Source organism: Cetorhinus maximus, chromosome 7 (assembly GCF_964194155.1).
Source record: "Cetorhinus maximus chromosome 7, sCetMax3.hap1.1, whole genome shotgun sequence".
NCBI classification, from domain to species: Eukaryota; Metazoa; Chordata; class Chondrichthyes; order Lamniformes; family Cetorhinidae; genus Cetorhinus; species Cetorhinus maximus.
Window position 1 is genome coordinate 126,360,488 of NC_135885.1, and position 14,381 is coordinate 126,374,868.

Below are 14,381 nucleotides of genomic sequence, written 5' to 3' on the forward strand. Positions count from 1 at the left end.
ATGCCCTGAAGCAGACCCCAGACATCAACAGAGACCTTCCTCCTTCCGTGAGCTGCTTTGCGGCAGAGCCGTGACCATCAGAATCCACCCAGCCTGTAACGTACATTTCCCTTCAGGGTCTGGCTGCTGTAGGGCTCCAACATCTTCTGCCACTCGGATGTCCGCAACGTCAGCAAGGCCCTAATGGTAAAATCCCGGCTTCTGCACGTCACACTTGTCAAGGCATGTTCTGGGTCAGCGTGTTTTTGCGCTAATGTGGGCGGTAAATTTGACATTGGCGGATGTTTCTGGCAAGCAGGGCTTATAATTAAATGCCAATGTATTAAAATTATGTTCCTGACGTGCGGTGGTGGGTAAGGAGACCTGCCATTGACGGGTGGAGCGGATGATCGCAAACTAGCTTCGCGGCTGCATGAAACCGTTTTTTTTTATTGTCTGCTCACGCCCGCCATGATGCCTGACTGGGGATGTCACTGGGGATGGAAAATTCGGACTCCCATTTCTAAAGTGCCCTATGGTTTCAAGAACTGCAGGTAACAGATATATTAAAAATATATATATATATATTTTTCTATTAATCTTACAGGACAAATATTCAATAAATATTGTTGTTATCTTGCGCAAACAGGTTGATGCAGGATGATAGGACATCAAAAGCATGCCTTCAGTTTTGAATCTGTATAATATTCACTACAGCCACTATTCAGGAGAAGGTCATTTGGAGCATAGTTTTCAGAGATGCGGTTACACCCATTCTACCTTTGGCTGTACTCAACTTGTAACTCTTTTCGAGTCAAAACAATTTGTAACTCTTTTTGAATCAAAACAATAAACTAAATTAACAAAAACAAGGGAGAAATCAAGCACAGCCCCTAAGTCAGGTCAGCTGTAAAATCAAGGAAAAACTTTAAAGGAACCTTACAAACATCAAACTAAGATGTGATTAAAGGGGTCAACAAAACACCCAAGTCCCCGCGGTGCCCACCGGGCACGGAAGGCCTCGATGGTGCCGGCAGACACCGCGTGCTCCCTTTCCAGGGACATCCGACTGCGAACGTAGCCGCGGAAGAGGGACAAACAATCGGGCGGGACTCCCCCGTCGATCGCCCGCTGCCTGGACCTGTTGATGGCCAACTTGGCCAGGCCCAGGAGCAGGTTCACGAGGAGGTCCTCCTCCTTCCCGACCCCCTTCCGCACCGGGTGTCCGTAGATCAGGAGCGTGGGACTGAAGTGCAAACAAAATAGTAATAAGAGACTTTTTAAATAACTAAAAAGGGAGAGCAGCCTAAGACACCCTATATATGCATGGTCCACGGAATCCACAAGACCGCAAAAAGGGCAAGTGTCCTGGGAGTCCGTGAACCTAAACATCCTCCTATTGTAGGGGACTGCTGCATGCAACACCCTCCAACCCAGGTCCCCGATAGAAAGAGGGAGAACTCCTCCATAGAGGGCCTCCCATCGGGGGCCTCCACCGCCGGACGGCAACAAGGCATGCCAGGGCGTGTCCGGGCGGTGGGCCAGGGCGAGAAAATGGAAGGTGTGCAGCAGCAGTCTCAAAACAATTTGTAACTCTTTTGAGTCAAAACAATAAACTAAATTAACAAAAACAAGGGAGAAATCAAGCACAGCCCCTAAGTCAGGTCAGCTGTAAAATCAAGGAAAAACTTTAAAGGAACCTTACAAACATCAAACTAAGATGTGATTAAAGGGGTCAACAAAACACCCCAGACCCCGCGGTGCCCACCGGGCACGGAAGGCCTCGATGGTGCCGGCAGACACCGCGTGCTCCCTTTCCAGGGACATCCGGCCGCGAACGTAGCCGCGGAAGAGGGACAAACAATCGGGCGGAACTCTCCCGTCGATCGCCCGCTGCCTGGACCTGTTGATGGCCAACTTGGCCAGGCCCAGGAGCAGGTTCACGAGGAGGTCCTCCTCCTTCCCGACCCCCTTCCGCACCGGGTGTCCATAGATCAGGAGCGTGGGACTGAAGTGCAACCAAAACAGTAACAAAAGATTTTTTAAATAACTAAAAAGGGAGTGCAGCCTAAGACACCCTATATATGCATGGTCCACGGACTCCACAAGACCGCAAAAAGGGCATGTGTCCTGGGAGTCCGTGAACCTAAACATCCTCCTATTGTAGGGGACTGCTGCATGCAACACCCTCCAACCCAGGTCACCGATAGAAAAAGGGAGAACTCCTCCGTAGAGGGCCTCCCATCGGGGGCCTCCACCGCCGGATGGCAACAAGGCATGCCAGGGCGTGTCCGGGCGGTGGACCAGGGCGAGAAAATAGAAGGTGTGCAGCAGCAGTCTCAAAACAATTTGTACTCAACTTGTATGAGTCCTGAAATCAATGAGACATTAATTGAGTGAGTGCTATAACATGCAGGTGACTCATGCCACCAATTCACTACTCATTGGTGAAGATGAAAATTGGCCCCAATGTCACCCCACTCCAAAAGCCAACCAAGCAAAGCTCTCTGAATATTTATCCAATCACGCCTCCAACTTCTGCACCTTGGAATGTTGTCTTGTTTGCTTTTATTGATGGATTTAACAGGCTATTAAAGAATTAGTTATCTTTGATGTGATTAGTGAATCAATGTTTGATTTTCCATATCAAGTGTGTATGAGTGAGAGCTTTCTTAGATAGTTAGAAGTTTATCTTTATTTTCATCCCCACATGGCTCCTGAGCTCTGCCCACACTGGATATGGGTGAGTGGCCATGGAGGTGGCAAGGGTGTATAAGGGGTTATGGAAGTGGCAAGGAAGTATCAGGGTATGGAGGTGGCTTGGGGGTGAGGGGTGAGGCCTAGACGACTTAACAACCTTTTATACAAATGGAGCAAAGGCTCTGAGAGCCAAGACAGACCTTCTATCCAGCCGCCTCAACACTTACCCGCCTCCGTGGCTGCCTCTGAATTGCCTTTGGTGGCGACAGGTAAGTCTCTATCCCAGTCCTGTCACCTCGGGATGAAAATATGGCGAGCAAGGGCTCATTTAAGGGAGATGGGTCTGCCGAGTCAGGAAATTGCCCAACTCAAGACTCCCATCTTGGTGACGAATATCAGGCCCTCTGCACCTGATCCTGAGAGATACTGCAAACCATAGGGCCATTACTGAAGCCAGCTTTCCCCTGACAGGCTGAACAACTCATCTGATTCCTTGTCAGGACCACAGCACCGATCCCTTGAAAGTCCATTCAGTTAGCAAAACTCCCCCAGTGACACAACACAATACTTTCACTAAGCGCATCAGCAAAATCAAGTCAAATCACCAGTTGGAAGTTGAATGGTTATGCCTTTAAGAAACATGAGTGAGGGGGCCCCATTTGTAGCTGGCTATGCAGGAGTTATTATGAGAGGGTGTTAAATGAACCTGTGTGATCTAAAATGACAGATTGTGCATCCAATCGGCATTAGAGACTATTTGGCATTACAATCTGCTCACTCTGCACCTTCTGGTGCACACATGGCACATTTGTGTTAACGCCCTGTCGGTCAGGGCGTGTCACACCGGCCACGGCTGCAGTGACCAAAGACATCCTGGATGACATTTTCAGTTCAGGGCTCCCATAGTTCTGGCAGCAGCAGTGTTTCGGATCCCAATTTCACAGTGAAGGTGTACAAGGCTATGCCAGGCTTAGAGACCAGCATGCTGATTGACCTTGCTATGTTGTAGGGAAACCACTTAAATCTAAAGGCGGTTATATTACACATTTGTAAACCCAATGCACAGTTTTGTGCTCTTGGAGCACACTTCAAGAATTCAGGCACATTGTTCAGTGTATCCAGCAGCTCCCACAATCCATTAATTCACAATTTGTGTCCCTGGTATACTGAATTTGTGAATATTTGTGAAGCATTCCTTCTGTCAGAGGAACCTGCAGAGATTTGTAACAGGCAAAACATGATTCTCATGTTACGGTTCGGTTTGCTTCTTAATTCAAAGGGGGAGAGAGAAATCAAGCAACTTCACATACAAGGTTTTGGCTTCAACCTTGTTACATGGGTGCAGCTGCTCCACAGTGAATTGAATTGGGCTTCAGTAGCCAGTCGGTGCAATTGGCAATTCTCACTGGGGATGTTTTCCTGAGGTAAATTCATTTCTGAAACTGTGCTGGCCATTCTATCCAATGAAAACCTGCCCTTTGCAGTACTGTGCAGTTAGATTTTACTTAAATGCTGAATGCTGAACAAATGCTGTTACCCCCATGTGTATGTGTATATATATATATATATATATACACACTATATATTTATTTATACATATATACACATGCGTATGTATTAATAACACATTGCATTGTACATCATTTATTTGTACAGTTACTTGAAAGCAACAGCAAGAATTATCACTCAAAAATATCAAAAAGAAGCCATGACCACAAAGTACCCATTTCAATAAGTATCAGTACAGTCAAAAAAGATTGACAATTGTCATGCACAGGGCTAGCGGTTTGGAGTGGTGCAGCATCTAGTGAAAAGACATTAAAATTCCAAAATTAGTAAAAACAGATTGACTTGCTGCCACATGAGTAAAATGAGGGTTTCTGAACAGATCTGAGATCAACAACAACTTTCATTTATATAACACCTTTAGAATTATAAGACACCCCAAGGCACTCCACAGGAATGTTATCAAACAAAATTTGACACTGAGCCACATAAGGAGATATTGGAGAGATGACCGTGAGTTAGTTTTAAAGGAGAGAGCAGGAAGTAAAGAGGCGAAGAGGTTTAGGAAGGAATTCCTGTGCTTAGGGCCTAGGCAGTTGAAGACATGGCTGCCAATGGTGGGCGACTAAAATCAGGGATATGCATGAGACCGGAATTGGAGGAGTGCAGAGACCTCAAAGGATTGTAAGGCTAGACGAGGTTACAAAGATGGCTTTGATGAGGTCATGGGGGCATTTGAAAGCAAGGGTAAGAATTTTAAAATCAAGGTGTTGCTGGAAGAGGAGCCAAATTAGGCCAGCGGGGTGAGGGGTAAACAGAACTTTGTGTGAGTTAGGATAGGGGGAGTAGAGTTTTGGATGAGCTCAGGTTCAAGTTCTACATTCAATACAGGAGTTAAAGAGTGGGGGGGAGGGGGAGGATTTTCCTGCAGGCGCAGTGGGTGGGTCAGGGAGCAGCCGCGCAACATTCCGTCGCCCGCGATCAGGCCCCGACCGCAATTTCACGCTGGCTGACCAATTAACAGCCAGCTAGCATCAAACGCGCGCTGATAACCTCAGCGCTGCCTGTGTGAGGACAGGAGGAGGGCGAGCGCTGAAGTTTGCACATATGCGAGAGTGCGCTCAGTGAAAGCTCCCTGAAGACACAAAGCCGCCTCAGGGAGCTGAAGATTTTTTAACATGAGAAATAAGGATTTTAAAAATAAGGAAAACATGTCCCCACATGTGACTCTTGTCACAAGAAAAGGGACATGTGAAATATGAGTTTAAAAAAATGTTATTGCTTTTTTTCGTCACCGTTCGAAACATCATCCCGCAAAAAAATGCACAGGCCGCCTGGCCTATTCACCCGCCCGCCAAATGTAAGGTTGGACAGGCAGCGAAGCATTAAATTTCATTAATTGATTAAGGGGCTTAACAGCCCTCTTAACTGTCAGTGGGCACACTGCCGACTCTTACGTGCGCCCGCCAACTGAAATACCATGTGAGTGCACGATGACGCCGGGACACTCGCCCGACATCATCGCGCACTATTTCACACTTGTGCGTGTCCGGCACGCACCTGCACTCCGAGCTGAAAATCCTGTCCTAGGAGTTAAAAACAAATAAGGAAGCTGTGTTGTTCATAATTTTTCACAAATGTATTATAATCATCCTCAGTTGCACAGAAGATAATTTATAATTTGATACTTTGAGTACCTGAAGACGATTTATAATATATTTGTAAATTTATTGCAACTTATCCCTGCAGGTTGGAGTTCTCAGAATTTCTCATGTCACTTAGCTATTTTAACCTGAAGGGCAAATTGAAAATCAGCACTTATATAAAATATATTAATCAAATTTTTGACACACTAATGCAATGTTCTTGTTTTCATTTGATGCTTTACATTATAGGAAATATGGTAATCAACAACATATTTTAGCCTATTTTAAATGGAAGTTAACTGCCTACATGAATGCACCATACTTATGCCAGAGGAGGTTTAGTTTAGTCATGACCAAAGACACAATTCCTTCTCTCCACAAACGTGTTCACTTTTCTTTGAAGCTGTTACCATTGGCCATGTGCTTCACAAATTAGCATGGAGTGCAACAAAAGCACTCCTAGCAACCACACTGCTGCTAATGAATGAAACAATTAACATGGTTAGTCTACCTCTGACAGACCAATGATTTTTGTTTCTGTTTAATTGAGTTTAATTGTATGTGATTTAATAGTCGCAGGTTTTTGCCTGAAGTATTGCTTTGCAAGGTTGAAACTCCGAGATCAGAAAAGATGGCTGAGCTAGATAAGGGAAGTAAAGGCTTGTTGGACTGATTCTACACCATCCTTATTTTTATCTAAAACTAAAATGGCTCCCTGGTGATCTAAAATGCTGTCATAAATGGATGAGTGTTACACAAAGGCATCACAGGCTAATTAACTGTTTTGATATTTAATAATATCATAGTTCATAGTGTTTCTATATTTTTCTAGGTCTGCATTTAATTGTGGAAATACACAGAAAAAAATTGCAGTATGATTTTCAGAGTTGTAAAAATGACATTGGGAAAATTGTACACTATGTCTGTCCAGGAGTGAGAAAATGCTATATTTGTTCATCAAAGATAAGTTTATACCACATTATGGTACCATGAAATTACTTTGATTCATTTTTATGCACCGTTTAAAATGTATCTTGTCATCCTTGCTGATTTTTATTTGCTTCTGCAGTAGGTGTTTAGCTTCAAGATCCTTTCTATGCTCCCATTATTATTGTTATGGGAGGTTCTCCCTTATCTATTGCTTGTTAAACGCTTTACTTTTGGCAGATTGATGTTGTTTGAGCTTTAATTATTCAAACTTTCTTTCAGATTTGCTAGACTTTTTTTCTCGCTTTTCAAAATGTTACCATTTGGCTGTCTAATCCTACGTGTAATCAGTTTTGCACTAGGCACCCAGCCCTCATTAACTTACTGCATGTTTGACCTTCTCACCTCTTCTGGCTAAGGATAGTTACAGTTTTATCTCTCTGTGGTTGTTGAGTAATTGAAGTTTTCTACTCTCATTAACGTCTTGCATTCAGCTTTCTATTTTGGGTTTAATGGCTCTTGCCCTTTTTGCTTCCACTACACAGTTAGATGCTGGTTTCAGCCTCCAATTGTGATTCTGCTGGTTGGGTGCTGAGCAGGGCTAACCCAGTAAAATAACTGTTTTCAGGGAAATGTACAGATCATTCTGTACTACCTCCATATTACAAGTAGAATTGAAAGAATATTGAAACTAACTAAATTAATTACCCTTTTCTTCCACTGTTGAAAGTGGCTGTCAGTTAGTATTAGGTAGGATAGCCTGAATTTGAACATTAGTTTGAACAATGAATTATTTAGTATCGTATTGTATGGTGAATAAAGCTTTACAAATAATATGATAAAATTTTCCTTTTGCACGCTTCAGGGCACATATAAGAAATTACAATTTTAACTCTCGCTGGCAAAATATGACTGAATTAAGAAAATAAAAAGCTCAGAGAAAAAGACAAATATGCTTAAGCCCACCAAACCTTCTCAGTATATTACCACAGCTTCCTGGCTTCTCACTACACTTCTCAATGAAGTCTCTCTAGAACTGTAGAATCCAGGATATTGGAACTCGGGCATTGCTAGAAGCAAAAAGGCCAAAGTCCATCTAATTCGCCTTTAACCATTCTGGTGCTCGCATGATACAATGATAATGATGTCAATGGCTGATTGCAGGAATCAATATTTATCAATTAGCCCAGGGCACATTTAATCAATCTCCACTCTGGGTGAGAGGTATCGTGCACAAATTGTAAATTTGGGTGTCCAGATCTGCAGATACCACAGAAATTCCCATCCTTAAAAGTAAAAGGATGGTAATTTTTTTTTAAGTCCATCTGAGTTTCATGTCAAGATCTCGTGATATTTGCTGCCTGAGTGAAGAGCCCTGCACATGGAAAGTAAATTTCTAACATTGACCATCTCTCATATACCTTAAATTCACTCCTCTGATAAGTAAGTAAAAATTGCGTGACTGAATGTTTGTACTGTGTATTCAACACAATAGCTATATTTCAAACACCTCTTCAGATAATGGCAACCTAGAGTGGAATTTAATGCCACCCCTACCTCCCCCCCCCACCCCGCCCAAACCCCAGGAGCAGGCTGGTAGGTGGCGGAGCCATTTAATTGTGCGGAAAGGTGTGGGGTGGAGGGCCCATTGTTTTCCTGACTCCTCTCCAATGAAATCCTGGGCAGGAAGGGTTGAGGCCAGCCTTCCCACCCTGAGGCCTTTAGTCAGCCAATTAAGGATCGGTTAAAGGCCTCAGCCCAAAGCTGTGGGTAGAATAGACCGAGGGGAGGGGGGGGATGCGGGGGGTGTTGGATGGCACGCCATGTGGGCAGGCCACCATGTATACCCTGGGGAGGAGGTCCCTCCTGTTTGTGCACTCTGTGCCCAGCAAAGGGACCAGCCGGCAAGAGGAGCTGCTCTTGTGGCAAGATCCTGCCCCTTCACCAGGGCAGGCATCTCACTTTTTTAGGTTTTCAGGGGAGCCAGGGCTGTTCGACCTCCCAGGGAATGCTGCACTGTTCTCAATGGCACTGCTGGTACAGAAGAGCTGCTGGCCCCTGATTGGCCAGCAACTCTGGTAGGGGGGGGACATCTATTGTTTTGGCTCTGGGAACCCCGACATCAACCAGTTATGTGTTTAACTGATAAAAGCAAAATACTGCGGACGCTGGAAATCTGAAACAAAAACAGAAAAAAACTGGAAAAACTCAGCAGGTTTAACAGCATCTGTGGAGAGAAAGACAGAGTTAACATTTCGAGTCCGTATGGCTCTTCTTCAGGGCTAATTGTCTAATTGACTTTTAATCGCATTGGTATGCCTGTAAATGGCATTGGTGGGGTTACCACTGGTTCTTACACTAAAGGGATGGGCCCACCGCTGTGGCCATTAAACCCAGCCCTTGGTGCGCCATTCAAGAACATAAAGGTACACGAGTTCAGAAGTTAATTTCACCTATACAGATAAGTAGAATACACTATTGATATTTGTTGCTCTGGACATCAATTTACACTTCAGCAATAGTGAGAGCTATTAGCCTCACCATTACCTCTTTAAAAAAAAGTCTTCCCCAACAAGACAATCAAAATGTCTGGAGATAATTTTAATCCCCAAGGATAGATGGGTTTTAGGCAGTTGAGAGGTAACTTTGTTTACATCTAAAACCCACCAACTTTTGGTTTCAATAGGGGTGGGCTAGTGATGGGCGACCTATCCACTTTTAGGCGGCAGTTCGATCAGTAAAATCTTTAAACAAGGCTGCCTGCCTCCTTGTAAACAGGATTTTAATTTTTAAGCATTATAGCCAGCGTTCCCAGGACTCAGGAATCTAGGCAGCTAAATGGTGAGAAGGGCTGAATCCATGAGTTGGGTACAGTTACAACACTGCTTGTGGGCCAGGAGCAGAAGGAATGTTTCTTCCAATCACTACAAGTTAATCTCATGGACAATTCATGTTCAGCCAACCCAACCAGACTCCTGCGAGATCTGACCCCACCACCACCCTATCTCCAACCCCACCCTTGCTCCCCATCTCCAACTCTTCCGGCCCTCAATCTTTGGCTGTTCCCACCCACAATCTAAGAATCTCCCCATCCCCTGACTGATTCACCTTCGCCTAGCGATCTCAGACTCTCCCCATACCTCTCCCGTGCTCTCCTACTTACCTGGCATCTGCTCCCCTGTTGCTTTCCCACTTGGCAAGCAGCCCAGCCTCTCAATTAGTGTCATCAGTGTTCCTGGAACCATCTCTTCAACATTAATTCGTAGTGTGTCACCCACGTAGCACAGCCATTTCTGTGCAAATGCTGATGATTGTGGTCCGTCTGTCATTTCGGAAGGTTAAATGTTAATATTCCCATATTCAACACTTCAATTAAGGTAATATCTAGTATTATATTACTGTATACTATTCAGCATGACACTTTTAAATCAGAAATTGTGGGTTCAAATCTCATTCCAGACTCAAGCGCTTAGTCTGAAAGTAAAACAAAATAAAAATAAACTGCAGTACTGAGGGAATGATATACTGTTGGAGAAGGCAGGCAATGGATGCCTTCTGTGTTTCTGTTCTACTACTTCTGAATGCTAAGAATCCCATGGTACTACTTCAAATGAGAGTAGGGAGTTCTGGCCAATATTGCTTTCTTAATCAACACCACTCAAAAACAGATTAACCGATAATTCATCTCAGTGGTATTTCTGGCAATCTTGCTGTGTTCAAAAAGTCATATTTGCCAGCATAACAACAGCCATTGATATTCATTTCGGGACGTTTCTGAGAAGGTACTATATAAATGAAAAGTTTATTTTTTTAAGGCTGCTATTATTCACATACGGACAAACTACATGCTTAAATCCCCATTAGACCGCATTTGAATTCTTGCCATTTCCATCCTTTTACAGTTCAGGATACATTTTTGTTTTCTTGGTGGGTGCATTGGCGGCGGGCGGGGTGGGGAAGAGGGTAAATATGATTGGAAGGCCAAAAATCGGCTTCACAACATCATGAAGCCAGTTTGTGACCCTCCATTAATGACGGGTCACGATTCCTGCCGCCGGATGTTGGGAACCTTATTTCAATACATTTGCAACTAATTATAAGCCTTGCTCACCAGAATCATCCCCCCCACACTGGATCATGCTGGCAATCACACGGGCGTTTTTCACAATGTCATGTACCAAGTGAGCTGAACATCGAGGGGAACTCAGAGGCGAGTGCACACTAACATTGCGCAAAGCTCGCGAGGGTACAGGCAAGTTTGACTTCAAGAAAGAGGCACCGCACATTCAGGCGGGGGGAACAGGCAAGACGCTTTCTTCCTGCTGGCTGACAGTGCAGTGCCGGGACAAGGGCTGCACTGCAGTTAGGGCTATTTGTGTGGGGGTTGCAAGGCAGCCCGGTCTGAAGGTAGTGCACAAACGCATGCCGGGGGTGGGGAAAGGGAAGCGGCCATGCATTAGAGAAACCTTGTATAAAGTGAGCATTCTTCCGCAGTTGAGACAGTTCGGGCCCAGCTACATTGACATGCTTGGAGTCGGGCCTCCAGTTTGTCTGCCCACTCAAGGCATGGAAGTGCCACCAATGATCCTGAACGTTACACACCTCAGGAACAGGCAGCAAATTAATAAGCATTTTAGGGGGCTGCAAAAAAATTGAACAACTGGACAAACTGTACAATCTTTTTTGTGACAGCTGGCCAAAGAGCAGTAACTGATGGAGGCATTCACAGACCCTTGCAATACCTTCATTAAGTTTTGGACCAGTCTCCCCATGGTTCAAGCTAACAGTGCAGCTTTGCAGTGTGGGTTAGGAGAATGCCTGCACCTGAGCTGAGAGCACAGCATACAGTCCAGTGGGCAAAGCTGCTGCCAGTCGGTCAGGTGGAGTGGGGTGGAGGTGGGTGGGGTTTCGGGCAGCCATGCAGTGCACTCATCTCCGGCCATCCAAGTGGTGACCTCTCTGGCATGTGTTGAGGCCTTCAGGTGGATCCTGAGCAGCACATGTAACCATGAGAGGTCCCCAGGAGACCAATGCTAACCCATGCATCTCTCTCTTTCATCGTGCAGGAGGAATACATCAGGAGCATGGAGCCTGGTGAGCCAGCGGTATGCCTCATCACTTACAGGACGTGGAGACAAAGGAGAAGAGGGCAACGGAGGTGCCTGGCTGGGTAGAGAGAGGAGCAGCACCCTCAAAAAAAAGCGTGACTAGGGCTCCCGTGCACACTGCTGAAGCGTCACAGCGAGCCATCGCAGGTCAGTGCCTATTTAGGCCCTGGGTCTACAGACAGCACTTGTCATTCTTGCAGATGACCAAAGACCTGTGTCGCTGAAGACTGCACATGTCCAGGGAACTGGTTGGTCCCATATGTTACTGCTAATAGCCGTGAAAGTGACCGTGCTGCTCAATTTCTACATCAGTGGCTCCTTCCAGGGCTTCACAGGTGACCTCTGCGGGATCTCGCAAGCCTCCACACTCAAGTGCATCTAGGAGGTCATGTGTAGAGAGAAACCTTCCTAATACTGATTAGGCCACAAGTTACCCAAAGAGAGATCCAAACACTATTCAACGTGGAAACCAAACCGCAAAACATGGTAGCAGTGGTGGTGACACCAAGCTAATAATGATTTGGTGCCATCGACAGAACACCTATGGGGAGGAATCAGAAGAAGATTTCTTCAAAAGAAGAATCAGGAGATTTACCTTGGTCAGAGGCAGAGAATTGGTAGCGATGTCAGCATCAGTTGAGCAGTCACTGCCTCTTCCACAGCTGCTCGGAAACCTTGAAGGTCCACAGAGGCCAGCATTGGGAGTTGTGGAACAAAACACTTCCTTGTGTATCGAGCAGTGTTATACCAAAGAGCAGAAGCACCAGGTTAATTCATTCCTCTACACAGTCAGGCCTGTTGCCAATTATGTCCTCCTGAGATAGGGGGTGGAAGAGACCTTTGTCTACTTCGAAACTGTCCTAAAAGAGCTCGATGTATACTTCAGTCCAAAACAGAACCGCATAATTGCGCAAATGCAATTCAATCAGAGATCCCAAAGGCCAGGGGAATTGCTCCTTACAGCCTTGTATAAGCTAGTCAGTTGTTGCAGGTAAGGTTTATTGAAAGATTAACTTATTTGCGACTACATTGTCATTGGAGTCTTTGAAGAAAAGCTGACAGATTTTTTTGCAGACAAAAGATGACCTAACACTTGAGATCAAGAGGTTCAATACACTAGGCAAGCTGAACTTAAGGAGCAAAATTGGGCTATAATCCAATGAAATACTGAGGCTTTTGTCAAGTCTGTTGATTAGGTAGGCCCAAAGGTTGCAGTTGCACCCACTCAAAAGCCTACCAAAATAGGCAAAAGGGTGGGAAACCCTACAGCAGCTATCTTGAGATCCCCATGCTGTGGTGCTAAAAAGCAACATGTAAGGTAAGATTGCCCAGTGGGGTATGTAGAAATGCAAGACATTTCAAGCAGTTATGTAAATCTAAAATTTTTATTAAAAGATGAAAGCAAGTGAATATCTATGAAACACAGACAATTCCAAGAAATTCGGAATAAGGAAAGAAATGAGATTACCAATTTCCTAGGAGAAGTAAAGAATCAAGAGTAAGAATTTTGGTCAGTTACTTTGGAAGTTAAAGGCTTTAAAACTGACTTCGAACTTGACACTGGAGCCCATGTTAGTACACAAGCTTGTCACTTGGAATGGCTCAAAGCAGTAGACATCCAGCCATCAAGCATTAAATTAAATTAAATCTGTCCAGGTCATACGGATCTTGAAATAAAATGTCAGGGTGACAGATTATCGAGACCCTCTGTATCATTCACAATCAAAGCATATCTTTCCTGAGTAGAAACACATGTATAAAACTGGGCATTCTGTAAACAATAGACAAAGTCCTATAGGTGAACAACCAGGTACCAGTCAGAGAAATTTCCAAGGTCTTGTGATGAACTAACGCCTTTCCATTAAGCAGCAGCTGGCGGGGTTTATTCTTTGAGTGGTGGGTCATTCTCCGTTATAGAGGCACCATCCATTGGACCTGAGGGGAGATTGTAGATCTCTCAATTCTTTTTGAAGATAGGCTGGAAGGTGCAGAACCAGAAGGCACTGCAGCAGGCAGTTACCATCCGCAAGAGGACCTTCTAGACTTAGATTAGCTTTTTCCTAAAGGCGGTTATGAGAAAGAAGTCATTGTAGCATCAGTGATCTGTTGGAAGATGAGGTCCTAGAGATTGGTACGCTCTTTGAATCTACTGCCGTACCATATGAAGTCTCTGTTGCCTTTTGTTTTTTGCAAAGCCAGCTGTGTTTTCTGTGCAGGAGCATAATTTGTATCTTTGTCAGAATGAGCTCACCAATGAAAGGGGCTGTACATCACTGGCTGACCATAGTGAGCTGTCCAGGGAGAACAACATGCCTGATTCCAAGGTGGATCACACTGCCAGAGCACTGATACAGCCTATTAGTTTGGGTGAAAGCAAATTGACGCCCACATTTCAATCTCATCAGAAAGTAATCCTTCCACTAATGTTGTCCTTCAGTGCAGAAGCAGAGGCAAAAACTATAGAGCTTTTACAGCTGAAGAGTCTGAGACAGAAGTGTCCTCTTCACTCAGTTCT

At 44.8% G+C, this 14,381-nt stretch overlaps 1 long non-coding RNA gene across 1 annotated transcript in view; it reads right to left on the reverse strand.

The window, feature by feature from the left end:
* The window catches only part of LOC144682505 (uncharacterized), a 56,831-nt gene extending 44,261 nt beyond the window's left edge, over nt 1-12,570 (reverse strand). Inside the window, exon 1 of the long non-coding RNA XR_013577060.1 lies at nt 12,462-12,570. This is a non-coding gene — a long non-coding RNA (uncharacterized LOC144682505). The remainder of the gene's footprint in view (nt 1-12,461) is intronic.
* Between the last annotated feature and the right edge of the window lie 1,811 nt (nt 12,571-14,381).